Here is a 16835-nt window from a genome sequence, read left to right as displayed (position 1 = left end):
TTACATTCTCAAATCATGCGACCTCTTGATTACAAATCAACAATATCAAATTACGGATCAATATATATAGGTTTCATTCACTGGGTTAGAAGGTAGAGTAGATACAGATGGGTAGATCACATAAAGCAGAACATGACTGGGAATACTTCAATAATTTGGTCAAGAAATAAGGTCAAAAATTTAAGATTAACTTTCTATGACTAATTAGATCGGCTTCGATAGGAGCCGACTAAAATATGGATTAATAATAATTTCCACGTAAGACAATTTCAAAACATAGTTTGGCTAACTCTGCCTATGTAAAGAGTGGTCAAGATTTGTCCTTCCTCGGTTGCTATGTTATGTGAGAAGAAGGTGATATCTAAGACTGAGGTACAATTCAAATCTATTAGATTCATACCATTTACAACTGGACGCCTTGAAAAAAATTGACGTGTTGTTATTATTATTATAGGTAAGGGATAAATTGACCATACTTGCGCAAATAGCTCACTTCCCAAATGATTGGTATTGCATGTACTGTCTAGAATGCAACGATGAATTTGAGGAAACAAGGCACCAGAAGCAGTGTCCGGAGTATTTTGGATATAGTAACTTAGACCCGATATAATACTTATGTTCTTTTGTTTTTTAGTTTTTCCACAATCTATTTATTTAAGAAAAATGAACATTGTAAATACATAACATCAACAAAAATTAGACAGATTGCGTTTGATAATAATGGCTACCGATGGTCCGGAAACGGCAAAAGAAAGGAATTGTTGTAGAAGAATTGTAGGGATATACGACGGATTACTTGATACAAAGGAAAGAGGTATAACTATTTCGATTCTGAAATCACATAAAGTTCACAGTAGAAGATGACATCAAGTTTAAAGTTAGTAACAAACATAATATGGCTAACTAAAATGTTAAAAACAAACAGGATATATAAACTTAGAAAGCCGTGGGACTTGAAGAGGCCAATTTTAAAAACTACAATCTTAGAAAGCAACGATCCACAATACGATAATTTTTTTTATAAATATTCAACGTAGAAGATGTCAACTTTTGGTAAAGGATCTATTGACAACCTATAAATTTGAAATAGGATCAGGGAGTACAATATGTGTTCAAGGTTCTTTATGAGGTAATGTGTCGCCAAATTGTATTCCAAGTGAAGGTAGGAACATATGAAAGTGACAAAATGTCCAAGACTTTTGAAGTTACCAAAGCCTTCGTTAAGACGAACTGATGGGCACAATACTTTGTTGAAGATTTAATGGCAGAGGTTTGCAAATATACAATCCCTTCGAAAAGGTAATTGGTACACATTTTAAACATTGTCATCTAATGGGTATTGAAAAATTACAGGAAAATCATGTCACATTGGAGAGTTTGTGTCATCCGTTCGATGCAAAAAAATATTATTCTCTGCCTATTTGGAGGATCGATAACATGACCATGATAGATGAGTCAGCTGGAGCGAAATAGGATCATGGGGAGACTTTTATGGACGATATTGATTAGTTGATTTCACTGAGATGAGCGTTGCTGACGACATATTTCCAAAAAAAAATTTAACTTCCATGTTCATGTAGAGCATTATCTCATTATAAGCAATGAACCTAAATAAAAAAGTGTCTGGAAGTGAAGATTATATTTCTTTCGTTTGAGCAAATCTCCAACAATAAAATATTAAAGGAAAAAACAAGAAAAAAAGAGAGGAAAATCCCGACTATTTTTATGACAAACCCATATTAAATCATAAGGAGTTGATAAGTTTTCGGGACACAAATTATACGATATATTAAAATGAACCAACATCATGGCCCGTGCCGTTACGGCATGGGTTAAGGGCTAGTATATATATAAATTACACATCTAATTATCATGTGTAACTAGTATCCACACATACATTTTCCTTGAAAAATTACAATACTTTGCAATTCATATGTAAAAAACGTACATTTAGCTTGACAAATTACAACACGCTGCAATACATTTAGCTAGGCCCGAGTTCCCTCCCCGGCAACCACATCTGTGTTGAGTTAAGGCCAATTATCATCAAGAATTTCAGGCTAACACATAAGCACGAATGTCGTGTTAAGAAAAGTTTATTCTTGGACCTTGGTGGCATGCTAAAGGGTAACACATTTCTAGATGATGGAGGATGAAAGTGGGAGTGGATTTATAAGGTTGACTGGTGGATTTGTATTGTTGGTTCCACGGACTGACAATTATAAAAACACATATTACAATCTGTTTAGCTTGGTTATAAGACTCAAAGCAAAGAAAAAGTTGGCAGAAAAAAAAAACAACCACCAACTAGTTAAAATGCATATACAGGTGTTGATTGTGGATTTTAGCTTAGGGTTAAAATCATAAAACCGCACATCTGACATGACGTCACTATGACCATTAGCACATTTATTGAATCGATCAGCATGCCTACATAAGAATTACCAGGGTACCTTTTTTTTATGTGTCATGTTCCGCGGCAGAACCCTTAACATTGACCGACATCATCTATGCCAAACCCTAATTCTCATGCTACAGTGCCAAGGCATGCCAACCATGCCAGCCGCACCACTTTGCCGACGACAAACCATGCCAGCCACATCTCCGCGCCAAGGCATGCCAGCCATGCCGGCGGCACCACTGTGCCAATGGAAAACCATGCTAGCCATATCTCCGCGCCAAGGCATGCCAACCATGCCAGCCGCACCACTGTGCCAATGGCAAACCATGCCAGCCACATCTCCGCGCCAAGGCATGCCAACCATGCCAGCCGCACCACTCTGCCAATGGAAAATCATGCCAGCCACATCTCCGCGCCAAGGCATGCCAACCATGCCAGCCGCACCACTGTGCCAATGGAAAATCATGCCAGCCACATCTCCGCGCCAAGGCATGCCAACCATGCCAGCCGCACCACTGTGCCAATGGAAAACCATGCCAGCCACATCGCCACGCTAAGGCATGCCAACCATGCAAGCCGCACCACTGTGCCAATGGCAAACCATGCTAGCCGCACCATGCGCCAATGGCATGCCAAACCCTTGGCCCCACCATTCCAACCCAACCGCACCTTACCTTGGCCCCAACCATGCTAGCCGCACCATGCGCCAATGGCATGCCAAACCTTTGGCCCCACCATGCCAAGCCAACCGTACCTTGTCTTGGCCCCACCATGCCAAGCGGTCCGTGCCAAACCCTTGGCCCCACTATGCCAAGCCATCCGTGCCATTTTCTTTGGCCCCACCATGCCGGCCTTTCCTATGTGGCTACCAAAACGAAAGCGTGTGACGATCAACGGCCACCCTTCCATCCTAGCCGTCAAAGGTCGCCAAACAACACATGGTAACCTTTGGCCCAAAACCCTAGTTTTGGCCACGCCAAACCGCGCCAAGGCATGCCATGTCACATGTGTCAATGGCATGCCAACCACCATGCCACGCAATACCATGCCGGCCTTCCCTACGCGGCTACCAAAACGAAGGCGTGCGACGATCAACGGCCACCCTTCTATCCTAGATGCAAATACTAGCCGTCCAAGGTCGCCAACCACACATGGTAACCTTTGGCCCAAAACTCTAGTTTTGACCACGCCAAGGCATGGCATGCCAACCACCTTGCCGCGCCATACCATACCGGCCTTCCCTATGTGGCTACCAAAGAAAAGGCGTGCGACGATCAACGACCACCCTTCCATCCTAGATGCAAATCCTAGCCGTCCAAGGTCGCCAAACTACACATGGTAACCTTTGGCCCAAAACTCTAGTTTTGGCCACGCCAAACCGCGCCAAGGCATGCCATGCCACATGTGCCAATGTCATGCCAACCACCTTGCCTCGCCATACCATGCCGACCTTCCCTATGCGGCTACCACAACGAAGGCGTGCGACGATCAACGGCCACCCTTCCATCCTAGATGCGAATCCTAGCCGTCCAAGGTTGCCAAAAAACGCATGGTAACCTTTGGGCCAAAACCCTGGTTTTGGCCACGCCATACCGGCCTTCCCTATGCGGCTACCAAAACGAAGGCCTGCAACAATCAACGACCACTTTTTCATCTAAGGTGCAGATCTTTGCCGTCCAAGGTTACCATCTAACGCATGGAAACCTTTGGCCCTAGTTTGGTCGCGCCTAAACAAAGCCAGAACCCTAACTTTTGGCCGCGCCTAAACTAGGCCATATTAAAGCCATACTGATCATGCTTTCATGCCACTGGCTACCAAACTAAGGGTTGCAATAATCAACGACTATCTTTCCTCTTAAGATGTAAAATCTCGACCGTCGAAGGTCACCACCGAGCCGGCAAGTCTCCCAAGTTCAACTTTCCAGACAACAACAACGTGCTACATTTTTTCCACGAAAACACTCGAGACATCAACGCATGTCACAAACTGGGGGATGCTCATTGGGTATTGGTTTGGCGGTTTACAGCGTGCGGCATACACTACAACCGTTATAAGAAAGTGTCATAAGGATGAGGCGGTTAGTAAATACAGGGAGTAATGGTGAAACGCTTTCTTTTATGGAACATCAATTCCAGGCGTTACTGGTTACCACCTCCTCCCATTTACTCACCCGTTTTCTATTGAGTACGTTTCACTTAGACTTGTATAAATAGGCATTACCTATTTCCATCGAAAACAAGTTTTGGTCAGGAGCATACAACACTCAGAAATTACCTGTTAGCTTTCCCATCTGTTAGCTTACATTTTCTGATACAAGTCAAAACAACTACTCTTCCAGAATCAACTATTCTGGTCTCAACACTCTCTTCGCTTCCCTCCCCAAAACCAACCCTTCTCCTCCACTTTGTGACCGAAGCAAGTCTGGAATGACCATTTCTTGGTTTAGGACAGACTTGTACAGGTTGATCTCTCGAACCTAAAGTACTCCCTTGCAGTATATTATTTAGGGTTTAGACTTGTTTCTCACCCACATCACACGAAATTACTGAAACCAGCAGAAACTGTTTTCACCTCAAACAATTGGCGACCACAGTAGGAGATCAATCTCTCGGTTGCAATATTGATTTCCAAATTTCCGATATCACCTTTCACTTCCAACTCCAACATGGTGGAACTCAGATCCGGATCAGCTGCCGAGAACACCAACACATAATTTGTCCCTGGTGCTAATGCTACTTCCAATAACATCACTACGCCACCTACTGATCTCCATAATACCGAAAGCACTCCTTCAGGTGTAACACCGCCGATCACCAGGGACATAGCCGCTGCCTCCTCTAATGTCCATGCGCAACTTGCTAATCCTGGTAGTACTGAAAGTGTTCCTTCAGGCGTTACGCCACCAGTCACCAGGGTAGAGCTTCCGCTACCTCTCCTAACGCTTTGTCAAACATGGCACCTCCAACCGCCACTAAGACTCCAACTACCCCACCAACAGGACGAGAAACTGGAGGAACCAGAGAAAGCCGACCCTATATCACCATCGCTGATTTGATGGAACGGCAGGAGGTTCTCTCTAGAGCCTATACGGATATGGTTTTGACACAGAAAGAAGTACTCGTCTTTCTCAAAGTCCTGACAGAGCGGTTGTCGCGTGAGTCACGCCCTCCAGAGCCGATTAGAAACGCCTCCAACACCCCCGACGCTAGCACCTCGGCGGAACGCGTCTCCGCGGACGAGGAGATTCGTGCCAGAACCCTATTGGAAAGAATTCAGCCGTCCAATTTTGTCACACGACAGGATCTGGAACAACTTCTCCGGAATCGAATCAAGAATGATGGAATAAACATGCATCAACATCAACCTCCTTACCCACCTGAAATACAAAGAATTCCTCTTCCAAAAGGATACTCCTCTCCTCAATTCACCCTGTAAGATGGCACCGGAAATGCACGTGAGAATGTCTCTCGCTTCTTGGAGTCCCTAGGCGAACATGAATACAATCACGTTCTTCGTCTGAGGGAGTTTTCGAAATCGCTTACCGGATACACATGGTAGAACAATATCGCGCCAAACAGCATCCCCAACTGGGGTGGCATGGTTACCGCATTTTACAAGAAGTACTTCTTTGTGTCTGAACAAGTTACCTTCTCGGACCTAGGAAGGATGTACCAACGGGACAACGAACATCCAAATGATTTTGTTAAGAGATTCAGGGTTCAAGTACTAGACTGTCATGACCCAAACATGACCGAGCAACAACTGGTGAATTCATACATCAACGGTATGGCTCCCATTTACCGCGCCTTGCTAGAGAACCTGTGTTTCCAGACATTCTCTGAGCTCCATGAGGCTACCAGGCGATCAACAACGACAACACCAGCATTATTAGAAAGAGCTAGACCAACCAGAGCCGAAGAAGTACGCGAAACTCGCGTGAATAGACGTCTCATCAACAAACATTACAACGCTGGTCCCTCCTCGGTGAGCGTAGTAAACGAAGGAGGAAAAAGGAAGGCCCCAGCTGAAGACCAGCAGCCTAAACGCGAAGCACCAGCACGACGATCAACTCCGCCACGTAAGGCCGCCACTAAAGCTCCCATGCGTCATCACGAAGCTGAAGGAAATACCCTGGATTTCCCGTTTCCCATTGAGGAGGTTATCGATCTCTTAGAATCATGGATTCAAGATGATGTTATCAGACTACCATCTCCCAGACGCCCACCGACTGAGGACGAGATGGAAAACCCCAAATACTGCCACTACCACATATTTTTTCACCACCCAACTAGTGATTGCAACACACTGAAGCATATCTTCAAAGAAAAGATAAAAGCAGGGGAACTTCAACTAGGAAACGAGGGAGTACATTGAGACCCACTTCCGGTAGGAATTGTGGAGTCTCTGGGGACTCCGTGCACGAGACTGTGCGATCCATGATGCAACACGTATGCGAAATTCTCTACCTTCCAAGGTGCAGCGCCAAGATATCTTCACGACTCTCAATCGTATCGTGTCGGGCGAACGGCTTTTTCCCTCCACGGAAGCCACGCCAAGAGCCCAAGCTCTCTCAGCGAGTAGAATCGGAAAGGACAACTTGGGACTGCTGACCACGTCCTATTTAAGAGGTATTGAATTCGACAACATGCTAATCGACACGACCTCTGACTTCAACATTGTTACTTTCAAGACTCTGAAAGCTGCGGGATTTATGAAACAAGAGGCTACCCATTCCCCATCCGTGATTAAGAACCCGAGAGGGGAAGCCTTGAATGCGCACGGCTACATTAACCTCGAGATCAAGATGGGAGACGCTATAACGCATAGAAAATTCCACATTATCAAAGAACTGGGTTACGACATGATATTGGGGCACTTGTGGGTACTCGACAACAAGGAGAAATTGGGAACATCCCCTCTACCGACGTCAACGCCCGAAAGAATCTCCAACAAACCGTCACACTTGCTACCGCATCGACGAGTTACCGATAGAACCCAGACACCTGGAGATTACCTGTTGGCACTAACTCATAGATTCCAAATGCAAGTAAGTTTGGCCGAACGATCTTCTCTACAAACAGTCATTTCTTCCCCTATTCCGTCATGGGGACTCAGCGCGATTACTGGCGTGGACACTGTCAAGAGATGTGAGTGGGGAGCTGGGCCATTCAAACGCTTTGCGAAGAATTTGGAAGCTGTCATCGAAACTGATGAGACCAAGATTCAAACGGTTACACAACACCCGAACTCGTTTCAAATCGGAGATATGGTGGTCAAAGTGAACTCGTTTCAAGTTGGGAAGATGACGGTAAAGATATCTGTTCGGACCGATTCACCCAAGGAAAAAGAAGACGAGCCATATCTGGTGGCAGACGTCCTTTTGGGAGGTTACTGCAATCTCATCAACACAGACAAGCTGGGAGGTGTGATAGTTCACTCGCGATGGCTCAAGATTTTCAATCCCTAAAACGTTGTACTACCCTCTTCCAGCACTCTCCCTTTAGTATTTCTTCAGCAATTTCTCCTCCCGATTGATATCTGTATTTCCCCAAGATGAATGCACCGTTTGTATTCTTCTTTAGGGTTTCAATTTTATTCAAAAGGCATACATTTCTTTCCGAATGAGTTTTCCAAATCTCAGAAAAATATACCAAACAAATCCCAAATCATTGAGAAGCCATTAACAATCCAATCACAACCAGAAACACCAACCCATTCTAAGGGAAGGTTTGTGTCTTTCAAAAAAAAAAAAGAGAAGTTTTATTCGAAGACAGAAACCGCAAGCGGGATGCTAAGTGAAGAAACCCTAACTTCGCCGCAAATACAAAGAGGGTAAAAAAAAAAAGTCTGCAAAACATCAGGACAACTAAACGACGAATAGAAACAATGAAGAAGAAGAAGCTAGTCATAGAAAGCTAATGTGTGAATTTCCAATGCCTCGGTCAGAGATTTTTTCAAACACTTTCCCCAATAATCTTTCGAGCATCAAAGGTTCCATCCGGAAGCCACATCAGCAATAGCAGCCTCAACATCCCACCCGGAAGTCGTCTCAGCAGCAACATCATCCGTCTTTTTACCGACATCCGCCTCGGCAACCAACCGAGCATATGCCATCATGACTTATCCAATGCCACCGACAAAAATTTCGCCGTCTTCTCCAAAAGTCGTTTCAGTTTCATCAACCGCAACATCATCATCTTCCACGGAAATCTTCTCAGCAACCTTTCGAGGAGAATTTCCTGATTCATCAGATGCAAGGGTTATGACACCGTCCTGGACAAGGGAGCTATGTTGATTTTCCCCTAAAAGTTTCACAAGATCGGTCTTCCGCCGTTTCAACTGAGAAGCAAACTGTCCCGCCCTAACAATGGGTTGTGAAGAGGTTTTGTTGCACCAAATCCTCCCAAAGCACTGGGATGCTTCCCCGCCTTCCCGTTCTTTCTCCAAAAGTATGTCCCGAATGATTTTGACAGCTTCAAGAAACAGAGATTCAATTTTATTCAACGCCTTCCATGAGAAGAAGACTGGTTTTCATCGATTCCAAAGTTTTTCCCCGAAAAATTGGAGACATGTCTGTCATTGGAAGATCCTATTATGCGCTACAAAACCAAAGAAAGATTAGAGGATAGACTCGATTTCAGCACGACCTGTGCAAATGAAGGATTCAAGATCATCTCTTATAACCAGCAGAGCTATGAGGTCCCCAAAAGGAAAGCCTCATACCAGCCGTGGATTGAGGCGTGATATCAGATTCTAATGAAACCGTTTTCCACTAGCGAACATAAGGGAATGCATGGCCACGTGAGGTAAATTATGGTTTGGTGAGAAAACGTGGAAGTACATGTTTAAGACACGCTTGACCGCATTGTTACTTCTCTGTCGCCAGCACCGAGACTTTAAAAAAAAAACCGACAAGGTGACATGAAGAGAAGGAATACCGCCCCCTTTCCGTGGGCATAACACTTGCGGGGTTTTGAATAAGGAAAGAACTTCCTATGTGAGTCACGTAAAGAAAAGAGACAACCATGCCCACAAAGACAAGCCACTACTGGGCCAAGCCGTCCGCGCATGCTTTGCCTTACCAAACCGTGTCATGCCTTGCACCACCGCCCGCGCCATGCTTGCCTCGCCAAACCGCGTCATGCCTTGCACCATCGTGCCGCGCCATGACTTGCCGCGCCAACACCAACAAATTATCCAAGACAGCGTCACAATGTTCCCTAACCCAGCCAAAGTGATGCATGTCCAGACTAAGCCTACGATTTTCATCGCACCATTCCACGGTCTGCACCACCAATACGATTTAAGCAAGGCCGCCAACACGGGAAGCACAAACTCTCTTTACCTCTCGAAAAAGGTTAGTCGGACCTTCCTGACCATCTTTTCACGACTTGTTGTTTCGATTATTATCCTAGCCTGTCACCATCTTATGCTTACCCCGCAACGATGCTCCCGTTCCGAGATAAACATGAGACTTAATGTCGATGGTGGTTTTTAGCTTAGGGTTAAAATCGTAAAACCGCACATCTGACATGACATCACTATGACCGTTAGCACATTTATTGAATTGATCATCATGCCTACGTAATAATTACCAGGGTACCTCTTTTTTTATGTGTCATGTTCCACTGCAGAACCCTTAACATTGACCGACATCATCTATGCCAAATCCTAATTCTCATGCTACCGTGCCAAGGCATGCCAACCATGCCAGCCGCACCACTTTGCCGATGGCAAACCATGCCAGCCACATCTCCGCGCCAAGGCATGCCAACCATGCCAGCCGCACCACTGTGCCAATGACAAACCATGCCAGCCATATCTCCGCGCCAAGGCATGCCAACCATGCCAGCCGCACCACTGTGCAATGGCAAACCATGCCAGCCACTTCTCCGCGCCAAGGAATGCCAACCATGCCAGCCGCACCACTGTGCCAACGGAAAACCATGCCAGCCACATCTCCGCGCCAAGGCATGCCAACCATGCCAGCCGCACCACTGTGTCAATGGCAAACCATGCCAGCCACATCTCCGCGCCAAGGCATGCCAACCATGCCAGCCGCACCACTGTGCCAATGGAAAACCATGTCACCCACATCTCTGCGCCAAGGCATGCCAACCATGCCAACCGCACCACTGTGCCAATGGCAAACCATGCTATCCGCACCATGCGCCAATGGCATGCCAAACCCTTGGCCCCACCATGCCAAGCAAACTGCACCTTGTCTTGGCCCCACCATGCCAAGCCGTCCGTGCCAAACCCTTGGCCCCACTATGCCAAGCCATCCGCGCCATTTGACTTGGCCCACCATGCTGGCCTTCCCTATGCGGATACCAAAACGAAGGCGTGCGACGATCAACGGCCACCCTTCCATCCTAGATGCAAATCCTAGCCGTCCAAGGTCGCCAAACAACGCATGGTAACCTTTGGCCCAAAACCCTAGTTTTGGCCACGCCAAGGCATGCCATGCCACATGTGCCAATGGCATGCCAACCACCTTGCCGCGCCATACCATGCCGACCTTCCCTACGCGGCAACCAAAACGAAGGCGTTGGATGATCAACGGCCACCCTTCCATCCTAGATGCAAATCCTAGCCGTCCAAGGTCGCCAAACCACGCATGGTAACCTTTGGACCAAAACTCTAGTTTTGGCCACGCCAAACCGCACCATGGCATGCCATGCCACATGTTCCAATGGCATGCCAACCACCTTGCCGCGCCATACCATGCCGACCTTCCGTATGCGGCTACCAAAACAAAGGCGTGCGACGATCAACTGCCACCCTTCCATCCTAGATGCAAATCCTAGCCGTCCAAGGTCGCCAAACAACACATGGAAACCTTTGGCCCAAAACCCTAGTTTTGGCCACGCCAAACAGCGCCAAGGCATGCCATGCCACATGTGCCAATGGCATGCCAACCACCTTGCTGCGCCATACCTTGCTGCGCCATACCATGTCGGCCTTCCCTACGCGGCTACCAAAACGAAGGCGTGCGACGATCAACGGCCACCGTTCCATCCTATATGCAAATCCTAGCCGTCCAAGGTCGTCAAACCACGCATGGTAACCTTTGGCTCAAAACTCTAGTTTTAGCCACGCCAAACCGCGCCAAGGCATGCCATGCCACATGTGCCAATGGCATGCCAACCACCTTGCCGCGACATACCATGCCGACCTTCCCTATGCGGCTACCAAAGCGAAGGCGTGCGACGATCAACGGCCACCCTTCCATCCTAGATGCGAATCCTAGCCGTCCAAGGTTGCCAAAAAACGCATGGTAACCTTTGGCCCAAAACCCTAGTTTTGGCCACGCCATACCGGCCTTCCCTATGCGGCTACCAAAACGAAGGCCTGCAACAATCAACGACCACTTTTTCATCTAAGGTGCAGATCTTAGCCGTCCAAGGTTACCATCTAACGCATGGCAACCTTTGGCCCTAGTTTGGTCGCGCCTAAACAAAGCCAAAAACCTAACTTTTGTCCGCGCCTAAACTAGGACATATTAAAGCCATACTGATCATGCTTTCATGCCACTGGCTACCAAACGAAGGGTTGCAATAATCAACAGCTACCTTTCCTCTTAAGATGCAAAATCTCGACCGTCGAAGGTCATCACCGAGCCGGCAAGTCTCCCAAGCTCAACTTGCCAGACAACAACAACGTGCTACATGTTTTTCACGAAAACACTCGAGACATCAACGCATGTCACAAACCGAGGAATGCTCATTGGGTATTGGTTTGGCGGTTTACAGCGTGCAGCGTACACTATGCCCGTTATAAGAAAGTGTCATAAGGATGAGGCGGTTAGTAAATACAGGGAGTAATGGTGAAACGCTTTCTTTTATGGAACATCAATTCCAGGCATTACCGATTACCACCTCCTCCCATTTACTCACCCATTTTCTATTTCTTAATGAGACCAGAGTACGTTTCACTTCGACTTGTATAAATAGGCATTACCTATTTCCACTGAAAACAAGTTTTGGTCAGGAGCATACAACACTCAGAAATCACCTGTTAGATTTCCCATCTGTTAGCTTACGCTTTCTGATACAAGTCAAAACAACTACTCTTCCAGAATCAACTATTCTGGTTTCAACACTCTCTTCGCTTACCTCCCCAAAACCAACCCTTCTCCTCCACTGTGTGACCGAAGCAAGTCTGGAACGACCATTTATTGGTTTAGGCCGGACTTGTACAGATTGATCTCTCGAACCTAAAGTACTCCCTTGCAGTACATTGTTTAGGGTTTAGACTTGTTTCTCACCCACATCACATGAAATTACCCAAACCAGCAGAAACTATTTTCACCCTCAAACCACAGGACAACAGAATATGGTAATTGCGGAATACTGAAATGTGTCCCAATTGTTCTTTGCTTAAAAATGGGTACCTAGCTCTGAAAATGCGGGGTACAACAACCACACCCAATATTTCGATTAGCAATCTATATGGACTAACTCCAATATACTTTCTAGAGAATCAACTAGACAGTCAAACTCAATCTAGATAAAAGTATATCAAAGATTTAATATCTCGTTCTCTCGATTTGATCTATACTCAAGCAAATAGAAATATGCGAGTCTTTATCAAATACTAGATAGATAACTTGGATGGTACTAAAGACCAATATCCAAGTGTCAATCAATTTAAATCAACAACCAAAGGTTGGATATTCTAATTGATTGATCTCAACGCACAACCTATGATATTTCAATTATATAACAAAATATAATGCGAAATAGAAATAACACAGACACCAGAAATTTTGTTAACGAGGAAACCGCAAATGCAAAAAAACCCCGAGACCTAGTCCAGATTGAACACAACACTGTATTAAGCCGCTACAGACACTAGCCTACTACAAACTAATTTCGTTCTGGATTGTAGTTGAAACCTAATCAATCTCACACTGATTCAAGGTACAGTTGCGCTCCTTACATCTCTGATCCCAGCAGGATACTACGCACTTGATTCCCTTAGCTGATCTCACCCACAACTAGGAGTTGCTACGACCCAAAGTCGAAGACTTGATAGACAGATCTGTCTCACACAGAAAAGTCTATATGATTGAATAAATCTGTCTCCTAAAGAAATACCCAAGAGTTTATGTTCCGTCTTTTGATAAACCAAGGTGAACAAGAACTAATTTATAAACCGGACTTATATTCCCGAAGAACAACCTAGTATTATCAGTCACCTCACAATAATCTAAATCGTATGGTGGAGAAACAAGATATTGTGGAATCACAAACGATGAGACGAAGATGTTCGTGATTTCTTTTTATCTTGCCCTATCGGAGATATAATCTCAAGTCAATTATTCAATTGAACTCGTATGATAGAAAATGGCAAGATCAGATCTCTCAACTACAAAGGGAAATAGTTTCGTCTGGCTTCACAATAAAGTCTTTCAGTCGTTAACCTACAGGGTCTCGAGAAGAAACCTAAAGTTAAAGGAGAATCGACTCTAGCAAACCAACTAGTATCACACACGAGGTGTGGGGATTAGTTTTTCCAATTGCTAGATGTTTCCTTTATATAGTTTTCAAATCAGGGTTTGCAATCTAAGTTACCTTGGTAACAAAGTATTCAATATTCACCGTTAGATGAAAATCCTGATTCAACCAAGCTAATATCTTTCAAACGTTAGATCGAAACTTAGCTTGTCATACACAAATGAAATGTATTCATTTAGGTTTGAGTAACCGTACCTAAACGTGTACACTTAGTTGGTTCACAAGTAGTTAACCAATGGTTAGCCGTATGAGCACTTTTATATTAACCGTATTCATCTTTCTCATAACTAGTTCAAATGACTTATAAGAACTAGTTGGTAGAGTTGTTCAATTGCTTAGGTATTTATTCATAGACACAATTGAAACAAAATCGGATTGATCCACTTGAATCAATTCAGGAAAAATAAACCCACGGTTTGCAAAGATTGCATTCCTTATAATTTATTGTTTTAATTTCATGAACTACCGATTTGAGAAATAACCAGCTTGGGTACACGTACGGGTATGGGTACCATAGCTACCGGATTTGAGTTGGCTTTGGTTTCCAAACTCAGTAGAAATTTTCGGGTATGAAAACTTCCGTGGGTACGCGTATGGGTATGCGTACCTAAGGTGACTGGTTTACTAGTTTGCAAACTACAAACTCAACAGAAATTTTCGGTATGAAAACTTCCGCTGGTACGCGTACGGGTACGCGTACTCGACCTGTCTCCTTCTCCAATACCGCATGCACACATATGCACGCTCTTGGTTTCTGGCACATGGATTTATACACTAATGTGCGAACACACTATATATATGCTTATATCCATATATGATAATCTCAACTCTATAATGTTATAACAATCTCAACTCTATAATGCTTGTTCTATAATGTTATAACAATCGTTATTCACGACTATCGTCATCAAAACTATTTTCAAGATTGAAACGTCATCATGACTTTCGTCACGGGTAAAGATGAAAATGGTTAAAGCGAAAGCTTACCAACACATATTTCGAAAAAAAGATAGGCGAGTAAACTCGGCTCGGAATAGCAAATGTGTATGTATGAAAACTATCATACTTATACGACTTTGTCTCAAGAGTAGAAGATAGATTAGACTTGTGAGTGATATATAAGTTCAAGTATCCACATACCTTTTAGTCGGATGAAGTTCCACCTGTTCCTCGAGTAGTTCTTCGTCTTCGCAAGATGATCGCTATGGATTCTGGAGCTCAACTACACTTAACTATCCTAGACCGAGACTTAATCATAAGTAAACTAGAAATCAAGACATATAGTATTGATCACTAATATTTACAAACATTCTCGAGATAGCAACGCATGCGATTTTGATCGAGCAATGCTCTAATAATCTCCCCCTTTGTCAACTTTAGTGACAAAACTATCAATACATATGAATTACAAAATAGATAAAATTTTGTAGCTTCTCATCCATATGCTTGATCTCCTTGGTGCTTCAACATTACTCGAAAACTTCATCTTTTCTAAGTACTCCCATGATCCCATAGATGTTCAATTCAACATCATAGTTATTGAAGTTTCGTATCCATAACAATGAGAAAACAGAAGCTCTCAATCATTGTTATACAGTGTCATAGTATTATCACACAACATCAAAGTTCTCATAGCACAACTTCGACAACAATACTATGGTAATATGTATCACTCCCACTTAGTCAATACGTCGTCTCAACATGAAAACCACTCCCCCTTACATAATGATCCGAGAACCATATGTATTTGTAGTGTGAACTACATATTAATTCTCCCCCTTCTTGTCAATAAAATTGGTAAAGGTACGAAAACGGGATCCTAATGAAATTTTCATGGAGACACTTCAAGACCAAAGTATCAACTTTGTTTAGATGCAATCATAAAGCCGAAGCTAAATGCATTCATCATGGAGTTTATAAAGATACAAGATAACTCCTCAAAAATTCCATAACCGCACGTGTTAGAGCATTGCTCGGTCGAACTCGCATGCGTTGCTATCTCAAGCATGTTTGTCAATGTTAGTGATCAAAACTATAAGTCTTGATTTCTAGTCAAGTCTCGGACTAGGATAGAAAGTGTAGTTGAGCTCAAGGACTTCATGGCGATTCATCATACAAGTAGAAGAACTACTCAAGGAACCGGTGGAACTTCTCGACAAAAAGGTATGTGAGGACTTGAACTTATTTGTCACACAAAATTCTATCTACTCTATCTCCTACTCTTTGAGATAAGAAGTCGTATGCTATATATAAAAACTTGGATTATACACATTTGGTATTTCGAGCCGAGTATACCTCGCCCATAAATATCTCGAAATATGTGTTGGTAAGATTTTCGCTACGATCAAGTTTATCTTTACCATGTGACGAAAGTCATGATATGTTTCAATCATCTTGAAAATTGCTTTGACGAGAAATGGTGTAACAACTATATAACGTCCTCTAAGAATGTTTCAATGATAGAAATGAGAGTTTAGATTACACAACCAATGTTGGACATAAGCATTGTTGTTGAAACACATTTATGTATAAGTCATATTCCTTGAACCAAAGTTTGCGAACTTTAGTGATCAAGAGAACCGGAAGAATGACATGATCTAAGTCCGCGAACTGCCGAAGTTCTCAAACCCGAGAATTTCTGCTGGAGTTGACAAACTACTTGCGTGAAGCTAAGTCCGCGAACTCAGTCCCCGAACCCAGTCCGCGAACCGGCGAAGTTCTCATACCCGAGAATTTCTGCTGGAGTTTGTAAACTCTGCCCGGTAACTTAAGTCCGCGAACCTAGTCTGCGAACTTGAGAAGGTTATATATCTGAATATGATTTCTGAAATTAAACTTAAAAAGACTAAGGAATGCAGTTTCCAAACCGTGGATATAAAAGTTCATGAACCGATTCAAGTGAATCAAATCA

This window comes from Papaver somniferum, chromosome 8, assembly GCF_003573695.1.
Source record: "Papaver somniferum cultivar HN1 chromosome 8, ASM357369v1, whole genome shotgun sequence".
Taxonomy (NCBI): Eukaryota; Viridiplantae; Streptophyta; class Magnoliopsida; order Ranunculales; family Papaveraceae; genus Papaver; species Papaver somniferum.
The sequence above is the reverse complement of the archived record's forward strand: the minus strand, read 5'-3'. Positions refer to the sequence as shown.